This window comes from Rhincodon typus, chromosome 1 (assembly GCF_021869965.1).
Source record: "Rhincodon typus isolate 14 chromosome 1, sRhiTyp1.1, whole genome shotgun sequence".
Classification (NCBI taxonomy): domain Eukaryota; kingdom Metazoa; phylum Chordata; class Chondrichthyes; order Orectolobiformes; family Rhincodontidae; genus Rhincodon; species Rhincodon typus.
This window is the reverse complement of record NC_063332.1, coordinates 96,842,464-96,856,696: the sequence shown is the minus strand read 5'-3', so window position 1 is coordinate 96,856,696 and position 14,233 is coordinate 96,842,464. Positions and strand designations below refer to the sequence as shown.

The 14,233-nt window shown below is 39.5% G+C and overlaps 1 protein-coding gene across 2 annotated transcripts in view; it reads left to right on the top strand.

Moving 5' to 3' along the window:
• Positions 1 to 8,591: 8,591 nt before the first annotated feature.
• LOC109917800 (parkin coregulated like) overlaps positions 8,592 to 14,233 on the top strand; it is a 54,835-nt gene continuing 49,193 nt past the window's right edge. For both annotated transcript variants that reach the window (XR_007262481.1, XM_048599264.1), the window contains exon 1: positions 8,592 to 8,758. The gene's annotated coding sequence lies outside the window, so the exon portion shown is untranslated. The remainder of the gene's footprint in view (positions 8,759 to 14,233) is intronic.

Sequence of the window (14,233 nt, the reverse complement as noted above, 5' to 3'; positions counted from 1 at the left end):
TTTGTTTCTAATAATAAGGCACAACAATCAAAATCTAATTTAAGCTGCACTTTGAGATACCTACATTCTGGTCTCACCACACTTCCCAATTTGGTTATGGATGAGTGATTATTTTTGGATGGGAGAAAGTATCATAAGGATTACGTTGTTCCTCTCAAGAGTAACTGGTTGGTGAACCATCAGAATGATATTTGTGATCTAGCAAATGTTGTTTTTGAATATCAGACTTCTTTATTTCATTTGATTATTGTTGAGACTATCATTATTTTTATTTTTTTTCTCATTTTTGGTTTGGTACTGTGAGTTGCAGGTGAGAATTGAACTTTGAACTGCAGCTTATTTTTAAAAAATGGGACAGAACAAAAGATTTGTGTTTGCTGTTGGGAACTGGTCTGGAACGATAACGCAGATTAAGTACTGCTGTAAGAACACTGTAGATGATTTGGCACTGAGATGTGGTTATGTTCAGGGACTGGCAGTTGGATGGATGTTGAATAGGTGAATTACAGGAGGACTGCTGCTCACTAGCCAACTACAGAGAGTTGAATAAGAAAGAAACTACAAACAGTGAACTAACTCTGACTGGCTTTATGGGTGACTGGCAGTTTTGCTTTAGAAGTTGCCAGAATGGAAAGCTGTATTTTTGGTTTCACTTACTCTCATTGTTCTTCAGTTATTGACTTGTTGAAAGTTCTAAGAAAAGAATCCCAGTTGTAAGAAATCAGTAAATGTCTCCAGTGCTCTGTGGAAACTGTTTGCATTGAACAGTGACTTTGGAATTCAAGCAAGACACACAGTCCTGCATGCCTACAAATGTTTACATATATACTTAGTAAATGATATTCTTACGCTAAATACTATCATAATGCAATTATGTATGGATATTAAAGTACAATGGGAAAGAATTTCATCTCTTGAGTGCTGATAAAGTCTTGCTTGCTTTTAAGGGGCATGCCGTATTGTATAAGGCAGTTAGTACCTGAAAGAATGACTGACATAATGAGATAAGCTCTACCTTATGTTATAAAGAGCTGTTCCTGGAAGATTCTTAAGAGGGTCCTAGTTTGTTTCCAGTTAGTGCTAAGTTCATGTAACTTTTTTTTATTCATTCATGGGATGAGGGCATTGCTGGCTAGGCAGCATTTATTGCCCATCCCTAATTGCCCAGAGGGCAGTTAAGAGTCAACCACATTGCTGTGAGTCTGGAGTCACATGTAGGCCAGACCAGTTTCCTTCCCTAATGGACATTAGTGAACCAGATGGGTTTTCCCAACAATCAACAATGGATTCCTGGTCATCATTAGACTTTTAATTCCAGATATTTTATTGAATTCAAATTCCATCATCTGCCATGGCAGGATTCGAACCTGGGTCCCCAGATCATTATCTGGGTTGCTGGATTAACAGTCCAGCGATAATACCACTAGGCCATCGCCTCACCGGTAACTAATGGTACTTACAAAGGCCTGTCCTGTAACTAGCTATTAAACAATATATAATAAACAGAATAAATATGTATGTAGTAACTAGAAAATAGGAGCAAGACTAGGTCATTCGGCCCTTCCAGCATGCTCCATTATTCAATTTGATCGTGGCTGATCATCAAACTCAGTACCCTGTTCCCATTCCCCAACTCCCATTTGCCCTTTGGTCCTTTTAACCCTAAGAACTATATTTAAATCTTTCTTGAAAACATTAATTATTTTGGTCAAAAAACTCTACAGGTTCGCCACTTTGTGGATGAAGAAATTTCTCCACTTCTGTGTCCTAAATAACTTACCCCGTATCCTCAAACTGTGACCCCTGGTTCTGGATAACCTGGTCATTGGGGGCATACTTCCTGTGTTTACCCTGTCTAGTCCTGTTCAGATTTTATGGGTTTCTATAAGATCACACCTCAATTTTCTAAACTCTAGTGAATAGTCCTAAACAACCTATTGTCTCTTCAAACAACAGCCTTGCCATCCCAGAATCCTATTCTGTTTATCAATTATCAGTCACAATTTGGCTAAAGACTTTGAGTGGCCATGCTTCCTCATTTGGTATCAGTAGCAGAAACTGAAGAGAACAGATAATGCTGAAAATACTCAGCAAGTTAGGTAGCAGCTGTGGAGAGAAAAACAGTTAATATCTCAGGTCTGTGATCTTTCACTTGGTGGAGTTTAATGCCCACTATTGTGAGTTGGGAGGTGAATGAGCATTTAATTGAGGGGAGGGCGTGGGACCCTACCTTATTCCAACTTCTGCACAATTAAGTATGTCTCTTGGACAGCTTTTCCACTGGAATGCTAATTGAAGCCCTTCAGTGGGCAATTACTGGCACTGGCTTTCACCCAGCAGTGCTCAGAGAGTCACCCCTGTGTGTAGCCCACCTCAGAGGGGTCTCACTTCTTCAAATCATTCAGTGTCTGAACAAGCCTCCTAGCCTCAGGAATGGTTGGGAGGAGGCAGGGGCAGAAAAGTCCTCCCTGTGACCCCTTTCCCCTCATCACTCCTGTATGGACTGGATTCCTCACTGATTCTCAGCCTCTGGTGGGTGTGTTACCAACAGCAATCTCCTCACTCGGTACTAGAAATAGATAGCTGCTGATTGGCCATCCTGACACGGCCAGTAGACCCTGACCAGATGTGGACTTAATGCTGGCAGACCTTCCCCAATGTAGGCAAAATGAGATGTCCACCTGTTCTCTAGCCTGACACCCATCACCCACATTAAATTCTGCCTGTAAATTCTGTTTTATTCTCGACAGTTACTGACTGACAACTGAATATTTCCAGTGTTTTCTGTTGTTATTATACACATACATCTCAATATGTACGTCAATGAACATTTTCTTGTATCCTTCCCTATCAATGTGCTTACCTGAGTCCTCTCCTATAGACTTTGCCTGCGACCCTATCTTCCAGTGGGCTAACAAATAGACCATCTATTCTCTCTGGACTGAAGTCCACTCATGCTGGATTAATCACCCTCAGTTAATTTTAACTTCACATTAGCGTCCAAGGTACGTACATTATCAGTATTTAAATTGCTGGCTCTTGGGTGTTAGATTAAGTCTCTTCATTATCTCTTCACTAGTAAAATGCTGTTATTCTGTTGTTTCCTCCTTGGTGTGTGTTGGCTAGGAAGGTGACAGATTTTCTGTCAGAAAAGATCAGAAAGGGAAGGTTGAGGTGAGGGAAATGTAGTGACGTGTGAACCAAAAAGCCCATAGTCATACCATTAGCAGGTTTCTCATCATGCAAAGGTAAAGTTGAGAAGGGAATTTAAAAAGAGTATAAGGCAGCAGTATACCACCATACACAATTTGCTCACCAATGCCAGATACAAAAAGGTCTCTTACAGCTGTCATCTTAATACTGAGACCCAGCTCAGCATTGCAGATGTGGTAGCCAGGAGATGGCTTCACTGACCTTCACTACTCACATGAAGTCATCGGATTTCCTGAGACATAGAAGCCAGGTTTTTGGAACCAGTCTCTGGAAGTTGACCTTCCTGAGCAGTTTTGTATGATTATGAAACCAACTACCATCAGCTAATGGTTGGGGTAGAGTGCTGCCAATAATCTTCCATATTATAAGGTTATAAGAACTAGGAACAAGATTAGGCAATTCAGACCCTTGAGCCTGCTCTGCCATTTGATATAATCATGACTGATCTCATCTCAGTCTCATCTCCACTTTCCTGCCCACTCTCCCTAACCTTTCAACCCATTACAAATTTAAAAATTAGCTATCTCATTCTTAAATTTAGTGAATGTCCCAGCATTCACACACTCTGGGGAAGTGAATTCCATAGATTCATGACCCTTCAAGAGAAATAATTTCTCCTCATCTCTGTTTTAAATCTGCATCCCTACTGAGTCACAGAACCTGTTTGTTTAACAGTAATACAGGATGAAACATTAGTGGGTCTTAACAAGAAGAGGCATGTGTCTTAACAACAAGATGCAAGTTATTTTATGATAAAAATAGGTGTAAGTAACATTCACTAGTTAGACATAATCACTAAGACTGTGGGAGCCAGGGATGAATCATCTGATTCTAAAAGGATCTAGAACCTGCTTTTCCACCCAAAGCTGTGTGACATCTTCAAATTGGGAAGAGCATAATGTGGTTTTCAACATTAACCCTTTCAAAACCATTACTTAGACAATAATTACGTGCTCTTTTTCCCTTCTCAGAGCAGTCCTGAAGACCTCCTTGCCCTTGTGGAACCATGATATTTCTCCTGCTCATCTCCATAGTTAATACTTCCAGCACTACATTAACCATTTTAGAACCCTTTCGCTGACCTTGTGTTCCATTTTCCATATTTTGAATTCAAGGAATGACATTCAGTATTATATTCAACATTTAAGAGGAGCTGTCCAGGATTAGGGAGAGTAGGCTTGCTATACAACACGTCCTCAGTACAATACTATTTGCATCCCTACTGAGCACAGACACAGTCAGCAGTGGCATTGAGTCAACTAGCAGCATGGAATCCTCTCAGCCGCATGTTACAATCCTGGTAATGAAGTGAGGGCACCAAGTTTGCATACTATCTACATACAGAGAAATCAAATGGATGCGTTGAGAATCATGAGTTCTGTATTCAGAAAAGAACAGGAAAATGTCAAATCTAATTATTTAATGAAGAGAATAGAAGCTGAATACTAAAATTGAAACAGTATCTCAGGTAATTTAAAATGATTGATTCATTTTCAATATCAAATAAACAAAATGTGGGCGCACTGAAATGCAGTGAAATGAGCGCCGTTGTGTGGATTAGGTATTGTGTACAGCCCGTGAATGATAAACTACAAAAGCAACATATAAATAATGAGAATTATCATAGTATCCTCACTGAAGAATATTGCTGAAGATTTATCTTAAAAAAGCTAATATTATAAAATATAGATTTTAAATTGAAATTTAATTACTTTCTCTGTTTAGAATGAAAAATTGGATGCTGAGCGAGCAACATAGCAGTGCTAATTTTGGCTTTATCATTGCAGTATATGGCAATGTGAGTCAGTTCATGTTTGTTATCACTGACATACTTCAGAAGATGAATTCAATATGTTGCAAGCTGTCGTCCAGCTGAACAATATTATTAAACTCCATTTTCAATACATTGCTAATGAGTGAAACAACACCAACATCAATATCTGACAAGTTGATTTGTTTTGAAAGGAGAAAGTAAAATTTCTTGGAAAAAGCATACTTTGTTGTTGAAAGAACAAAAGCAGAAGTTGCACACCATAATGTCTTGGATACGTTTTTCAAATCTCTGCCATAGTTAGGGCAAGGAGACAGATCCTAAATCTACCCCAGCCAGATTGGGGCTTGAACTCTGCTGAATCTGTTCCACAGCAGCGAACTGAGCTAACAGCACTCCTACCTAAGGACTCTGACATTCGGTGGCAATACACATTCTTACAAGCATGTTGAAGCTTGAAGCTATGAATAAAGATGATCAAAGTTCCGATTTTTTATTTCATCGTGTAGCTAGCCAGGAATCTCTTCCACTCTCAAGACATCTTCATTGGCATTTGACGGAAGGATTTCCAACTTTACGCTCAATTTGTTTGGCCACATAACAAACACAGTTCCTCGGCTATTGTGTCCTTGAATGGATTACAAACAGAAAGTCCTGGCTGCAGGGCAGCATCAGTGGGAAGACAAATAAAGTTAATGTTTCAAGTCCAACATGAGTCTTGGAACTGAAGACAGCGAGGTGGCAAAGTGATAAGGTTTTATGTTGTAGTGTACCTACTGTATGGTAGGTTGGAAAGAGGGAGACATTAAAGATAATAGGTGTCACAGAATAAGAGACAAAGGGAGTGGTAAAATGTTGCTTCAGAGTCCTGCTGCCTGCCAAAGCAAAATCGGTTACCGTTATAAACTTTGGAGATGGGACCTTAAAATCTACAAGAAGATTTAACCTTCTTTTCAACCAACTTTTTCAGACTGCAAGTAGTTAGGGTGTGGAAATGCGGTGGAGGCAGATTGAGGCATTCAAGATGGCATTGGATGTGTATTTGGATAGAAATGGTGTACAGGAAAATGGGAAAAGGCAGCAGATTGGCATTAAGTAATAGAATCGATAGAGATATGATCTTTCTGTGCCGTGGTAATTCTGTGATTCTGAAAAGACTGCAATCCAAAACACTCTCCATGGGAGATGTAGTTAACATAGTGCTACATTCATTGTGCCCATATGCACCATTAGAAAAGAAGAAATATGTTGAACCCAGAAGTAGAATATTAAATCCCATAAAGAGAACAAATTAGGCCTACAATCAGTATATAACTCTAAGAGAAAAATGGTGCATCAGATAAATTATTCTACCAAATTACATGATTTAGAACGTAAATGTCTTTAAAATAACACTTTGTGATTTCCTGGTCTAGTTTCAATCGCCTAGGAGAAATGCAGCGGTATTTTCCTCTTTTTTTTCCTAGTGGTGCTGTTTTATTGCCTCTCCCAGGGAACCCCATGGCTGCAGCTGTGGGAGTTGGAACAGTGATGTAATTCCTTATTTTGGTATAGACCAGGCTTGATGGACAAGCAGGTCTTTTCATTTCTGTCAATTTGCTACTTACGTAAGTCAGCGTGGGAATTTATAAATGAAACACAAGTTATTAGCATAACCTCAGCAAGAGCAGTGAAAATGGTTTTAGCCATTATCCTTTTAATGCTGACTCCTCGTGGGCTCTGCGTTATGATTATGATGCCTTCAATTAGTCCCAAAAATCAATTTTTCCAGCTGTTCCCAGCTGAATAAAAGTGCACTTCAGCAGCATGCTTCCTTCAAATCTTTTAGCAGCAAATTCAAAAGCATAATAGCTTCATTCTATTACTGAATTGTAAGCAATTCTTGATGTTATTCTCTTCCATATAAATTTGAAAAAGATAATGCCAAGATATTCCAAAACGCTTCCCAATTAATGACGTACTTTTGAAATATAGCAACTGTTGTTATGTAGGAAACATTGAGAGGATGTTTCCCCTTATGGAAGAGTCTAGGACCAGAGGGCATGGTCTCAGAATAAAGAGGCACCAATTTAAGACAGAGATGAGAAGGAATTTCTTCTCTCAGAAGGTTGTGAGTCTTTGGAATTCCTTGTCACAGAGAGCTGTGGTGGCAGAATCCTTGTGTATATTTAAGGCTGCAATAGATAGATTCTTAATCAGTATGGTAATCAAGGGTTATGGGGAAAGTGTGGGAAAGTGGACGTGAGGAATGTCAGATCAGCCATGATCCTACTGAATGGCAGGGCAGGTTTGAAGGGCTGAATGGCCTACACCTGTTCCTATTTCTAACGATTTTATGCAAATCCAGTCAATAATTTGCGTACATTGTGAGATATAGAATAGAACTTCATGCAGGGGTTTACTGTTTGCACTCCCAAAACAAAAATCAGAAAATCAGCCCTGATCAGCTTAAGGCAACCCATAGCCATAAAGTGCTTTGGAATTCATTTAGAGATTCTTCTAAGGAATTGTAAGTACATGGAAATACTTGCACAGTGGAGTAGGGTACACATAACCCTACAATATTTAAGAAATAATTGAACACTACAGTTGAGGGGCTGTGGGTCTTTTTTTTCAGAATGAGGAGCTAAGAAGCCTGAATGGACTTTCTTATCTCATGCTGTCCACACACATTGGCTGAAAAAGTACAGATGGAGTTATGCCAGAAAATTTAAAAATGAAAAACTAAAAAAAGATTAAAATTCTGATGGGCAATTCATCCGTGTCTGAAGCTCTCCCAAAAAGCCAATTAAAGTCAGAGATCTCGGATGATTCCAAATTACTTAGGGCTAATGTTTACCCAGGAAATTTGAGAGGACTAAAAACCCGTTCCAACACCTAAGTAACCATTAAACTGAAGCTCTGACTCACCACTGAACCCACAGCAATATACCGTTCAACAGTAAATACCCTGCTACACCTATCCACCTCTGGCTTGACATCACACCCCTCGTCTGGCCCCCACCAGACTCAACATACCCTCATTCTCTGACCTAACTGCACCCGCTAGTTGGCACACTCCCTCCACGTGCCTTTCCAACCACAGGACCCATCACTCTCCCACTGCACTTTATTAATATGTTCCCTTCCACCCCTCTCCCTACCATATCCCAGGCCACTCCACTATCAGATCCAGTCAGAGTTCCCATGACTTCATGAAAATCAATGTCTATAGGAATATAAAGAGAAGGCACGAAAAAGTACTTGCCAGTAAAATCAAGAAAAACCCACTGACGTTTCATAAATACACTATGAGCAACAGGATAACTGAGGGTATAATTAAATTATAAACCCAAAAGATAATCTGTGTGTGGAGGTGCAGGATATGGTAATAATCTTTAATTAATTCTTTGCGCCTGTTTTCACAGAGAAGGACAAAGCATTCCTTGCAGTTAAGGAGTGAAATATTAGATGGTATAAGCATCATGAGGAAGGAAACATTAAAATGTTTGGCATGCTTGAATGTGGGTGAGTAACTAGCTCAGGTTAATATATTCCAGGGTGCAAAGAAAGAACAAGGAAAGAAACAGGAGAAACTTGAACCATCATTTTCCTATCCTCTCGAGCTACTGGTGTGACTCCAGAGGACTGCAACAATGTAGCATTATATGGAAAATGATATATCAACTAGATACTGACCTGTCAACCAAAACTCAGTAGTGCGAAAATTCACTGGAAAATCTGACAGAGACAGTGTAAATCCCATTTAGAACTACTCAGCAGGGATTTGTTCAGGTAATGTCATGTCTAAATAACTTGGTAGCATTTTTAGTGAAGGTAACAAAGAAAATCAATGACTGGGATATTTGATGCAGTCTACACGGATCTTATGCAGTCTTTTGATAAGTTCCTACCTGGCAGACCAGTCAGAAAATTAAAAGATCATGGGATCCAATAGAAAATGGTAAGTTATATCCAAATTTGGCTCAGTGGCTGGGAGCAAATAGTTATGGTCAATGGGTTTTTTGTCATTGAAATGCCTTTTCTACAAGGTTTCCACAGGGCTCAGCAGTGGGTCCTTACAGTTCATGGTATATATGAATGATTTAAATTTAAATGTATGGAGCCTGATTAAATAATTTGCAGTTTACATGAAATAGATCATATAGCTGATAGTGAAGAAGAAAGCCGTAGACTCCAGGAAAATATCAATGAACTGTTCAGGTGGGCAGTAAAATGATAAAAAAAATCAATCTGGAAATGTGTCACATAATGCCTTTGGAGAGGAAAAACAAGGAAATACACAACAAATGGCAGGATGCTAAGAATATCAAGGAGCAAAGGGACCTTGGAGTGCACATCCACAAGTCCCTGAAATTAGCAGGAGAGCCACTTAAGGTGGTCATAAGGCATTTGGGTAATATCCTCTATTGGCTGAGGCATATAATAAAGGGGCATGTTACAACTGTGAAATAAAGCACTAGTTAGATCACAGTTAGCGGAATGCATGTGGTTCTGGTCAATATTATACACGTTCGCACTACAGAGGATACATACATTTCATAGGATGCCTCCAGAAATGAAGATGTTTTAGACTGAGAAACGATTAGGTAGGCTGGAGTAATTTTCTTTGGAACAGAATAGGCAGGGATGCATACAATTATGGGGAGCTTAGACGGCCTGGATAGGAAGGTGTTAGTTCCATTAACAGAAAGGTAAATAACTAGGGGCATAGATTTTAATGGCCTGGTGAGGATTAATAGGCAATTAGGAAATAATTGTTTTCATCCAGAGGCTGATCGTTGGAGGTCTGGGCCATGTTGTTTGAAAGAGTAATAAAGACAAAACTCCTCATCACATTAAAAAAAAATGTTTTGATATGCTGTAACCTACAAGGCTATCTACCAAGAGCTGGAAGATTGTAGAATTGTACGGAATAGTAGGTAGGGATACAATGGGCTGAATGTGACCTTGTATGGCCCTTAAGTCACATATATTTTCTATGTTTCTGTATTTTTAAAGATCGATTTACCTAACAAAGTTAATGAGCTACAAACTCCTAATATGTTTCACGGGTACATTTGAGAAAGAGCAATGTTTAAAAGAGCATCTTAAAAGAAGAAAGAAACGCTTGGTTGGGGGTGGCAGCATGGCGATGGTGGATAGGGGAGATCTCAAAAAAGTGGCACTATAGATACAGATTATCAGGTCATCCAAAAGAAGTAGATGTGTGTTCTTCGGAGCCTACGAATCGGAAATGTCAGACAGAAACTAGTCAGTTGCTGAAGCTGGAACACAAACTGCAGGTGCTGGAAATCTGAAATAAGAACAAGTGCTGGAATTACTAAGCAGGTTAGGCAGGCAGCATCTGTAAATCGAAAATGGAATTAAAAATCAAGCTCAATGACTGTTCCTCAGATCCAGCAGGCTAGTCAAAGGCTCATTTGAGAAAAACAGTGATTGATAAACTGATCAAAGTGAATTTAAGATTTAAGCAAAAGAGCATGCAACAGATCAAAGACATAGGGCCAGAATTTTCCCTCCTGATATTGAGCAAACCTGTGTCACGAAGCCGAAGTATAAGATGTGTGATGTTGCACTTTCAAAGTTGCCAGGCCTTTCCTGCCCGTTGCCATTTTTCTCAGGTTTTTTCAATTCAATGCACTGTTGAGGTGATGTTGGGGTCACAATTAAAATCCCTGCTGGAATTTTAATTTTCCTTCCATATTATTTTGCCCAAGGCGGGTGAGATCCTAAATGTTGTGGGAAACGCATCAGATAAAATAAGCCACTTTATACTCATTGCTGTGGCTTCAGGAACATTTCAACCAGTAGGTTTAAAAGGATTATCCAATGCACTTTCATATTTACAATGCCTGCTTACAGTCTTAAGCCCCTTCCACATCACCTCATATTACCCCAATATCTCTCCTCCCTTCCACGGCCTGCCCCTTCCATTCCCTCATACCGTGCTGACATGCCTTTATCCTCAGTCATCAGTATCCACTATCTTCGGCAATGAGCCAGATAATAGCAGTGGTAAATCTGTGAAATGCTCTTGAAATTGTCAAAATAAACAAACAAGCTTTTAAAAACTCCTTTGAAAGAAACTATGCCTAAATACCTTATCAAAGTATCAATCAAACACAGGCATTCATAGTATTAATCAACAAAATTTTAGTCCTCTTAGCATCTCCTAATCTTTTCCAAATAAACAAGCAAACATTGATAAACCATTCCAAGGAAAGAAAAATGTATTACAAACTCATGAAACTGACAGATAAAGAAGTTTGCACCTTCACAGCTGTGTGATCATTGTTTCCACATCTGAATAGTTTCATCAGTTTTGGAGTTCAGTGTAACATTCATGGTGAGGCCATCTTGTATCAACAGAAGTAGACAAATAGCTAGACATCTGTTTTTTCAAATTGCATGGGGGATATCAATGGGAACTGATGGTGGTTACAGAGACTGCAGATTCAGCTGCAGATTTATTTATTTATTGTCACACATATCTAGAAAGATACAGTGAAAAGTATTTTGTTGCCACACAATCTGGCGCCATTTTGAGTTACAAAAAGAATAAAAAGAAATTACATAAATAGAGTTCATCTTCTGTACAAGGAGACTGAGGAGGTGAGGACTTTGGTGGGGGCTAAGAACCATATGTGGGACTGAAACAATATGCCAACGACTGAAGTCTTTATTGTAATTTGAATCTGCTTCCAGTCTGATCCTGACTCTTGAAGACCAAAGTCTCATGGGAGTTACCTACCACTTAGAAGTCACAAAAGTGATGCTGATAAATGGTTTGACATATGTTCCTGAACTGAAAGGGAAAATCTGACAAATGGCATCTGCATTGTACAGTGTAGTCTAAAGTGGTTCAGCGCTGCATCTAGGAAAGTACAGAAATGTGAAAGTTGAATTTCTGAAAAGATCTGTCCTCACTGAAGAGAAAGCAAGAGCTGGCATGGTCAGATGATGGGCTTTCAGAGTTTAAACTAGTAGTACACTTGCATTTATGGCTAGAATGCACCACTAATTTAGCCAGTGAAAGCGAGGAGATTAGTCGACAGTTGGCAAAGGATGGCAGCAGATGGTCAATGATAAGTTGAACTGTGAGGAGCTGCCTAGGAACGTACTACCTAGGAATAATCTTGAATCAATTCGGCAGCAAATTAGCAGCTGAATCTGTGTTTGAAGGCAGGATGATGAGATAATATTCCACTATCACAGTGTTGAAGAAGCCCAATGGGATTGTGGTTGACAATAACAGATGGTAGCAAGGCACTGATTAAACTAAAAGATTGATGCATGGCACAAAGTACAGAGGTGAGAACTTTGGTGAGTAGGAAGAAGTGGAAACTTGAGCTGAGCTTAAGCTTTTTGAAATTTTGAACAGTGGGTCATATTATAGGTGGTTATTTTATACTTGAATATCTAGGGCAGCATTTACTTCTGTTGGATTTGGGGAAAGTATTTAGTTCTGACTTGGCAGACTTCTAAGATAATTATTTGGCTGAGAGCATTTGGTTTTGGTTAAAATGATGTAAGCCAAGTTAAACGGTCTTGGGACCAAGATCAGCAAGAATATGAAACATTTAAACTAGTTTTGTTGAATTACACAAGATGAATTTCAGCAGAGACACATGATTTTCACTATGCGTGAATGCTTGGCCTCCATTTGTCACTATGTGGAGCCTACATTTCCACAGATTTAGCTTGGGAGGCAATATGCAATTTACTGAGTACAAATCAAAGTGTTAATGCAAAGGTTGGGAAATCATTCAGTGAAAACGTTTAGGCCACAACCAAAAGGAGAAATGAAAGCCTGGGAAGCTAAGTAGTCAAATTCACAGGTTTCTCTTTTGTTGAGCACAACACTTAAAACTGTTGCGGCATTTTTGAGTGTGGTGTATTGGATGCAGTAAAGACACTTGGCCACTTTTCTTCAATTAATTGATGAGATTGATTAGATATAACTAATTGTATGTATGTAGTTGCAATGTAACAGAGTCACTGCACATCCACCTCATTGTCATGTCTCTCCAGTCACTTAATGAAAGGAAAGTCACTTATTAGACCTGACAATCTCCTTTCAGCACTGTTTAAGATTTCTATCTAACTTAATGTGCCTTACTTTGATGAAGAAATACTTTTTCTTTTGCTTAACTGAGCTTGCAAAATGTGATACCTCGGCTGTTATATTTGTCATTTAAATTGGGCTCAAAGGTTATGGGGCAACTCTCACCTTGTGTACTGGTGAGTCCAAGCTGATGCTTCATTTACAAAGGAGAGGCTGGCTTCTGGCCAGATGTCTTCTTTTGGTCTACATTCAATTATTTGAAATCCTATTTATCCCTTCTCACGGTGAACCTTCACAATGGAGGGACAGATGCTGGAATGGCGAAACAAAGTCTATTGAGGCAGAAGGTGACATTGACAAGTACTTGGATCTTCCAGCAAATATGACACAATGCAATGCAGTGGACTGTGACAAATGGCAGGATCAGTGTACTTGCCATCCACTGCAGCTACTTAGATATCTTGGATCCACTTCTTCACTGGAATCGTGTGAAAAGAGTGGGTGCAGTGGTAAACACCCTTCCTCCACCATAATCAAGTATCTTAGACTAGGTTTGGCTGGGGCTAAAACAACAGTTGTGGTAAAACTACAAGTTATAGTCCTCAAACTACATGCAGGCCGTCCTTAAATGATGGCTCATTGTTAGGTGTATCTGAAAGCAGGATTAATGCGGGCAGTAATGATCCAGTTGCCCTGTTAAAGAATGCACACCTATTTAGTTTTTACCGTAGGGCCCAATAATGGGGAGCCAAAATAAAGTCTGCTTCTTACACAGCTCCCAAAAAAAATCATATTGGACTCAAAATATTAAAGATTTTCATTTTTTTACATGTGTCTTTTTTTCAGGGAAGGTGGTCCATCATAGGCCATCATTTCTCAAACAATCTTCTGCCCTTCAGCTCATCGATTATGCAATTAGCTTCTACCATGCCTGGTTCAAGGAATAATGAGTCAGGAGATGGAATTACTTGCCACTGCCAGGACTTTGTGACATTCACACTTAAGTGGGGACACTGAAATATCCATGGGCAACTAATCCAGTAAGCTGAGATAGTAGGAACTGCAGATGCTGGAGAATCTGAGATAACAAGGTGTAGAGCTGAATGAACACAGCAGGCCAAGCAGCATCAGAGGAGCAGGAAGGCTGACATTTCGGGCCTAGACCCTTCATCAGAAATGAT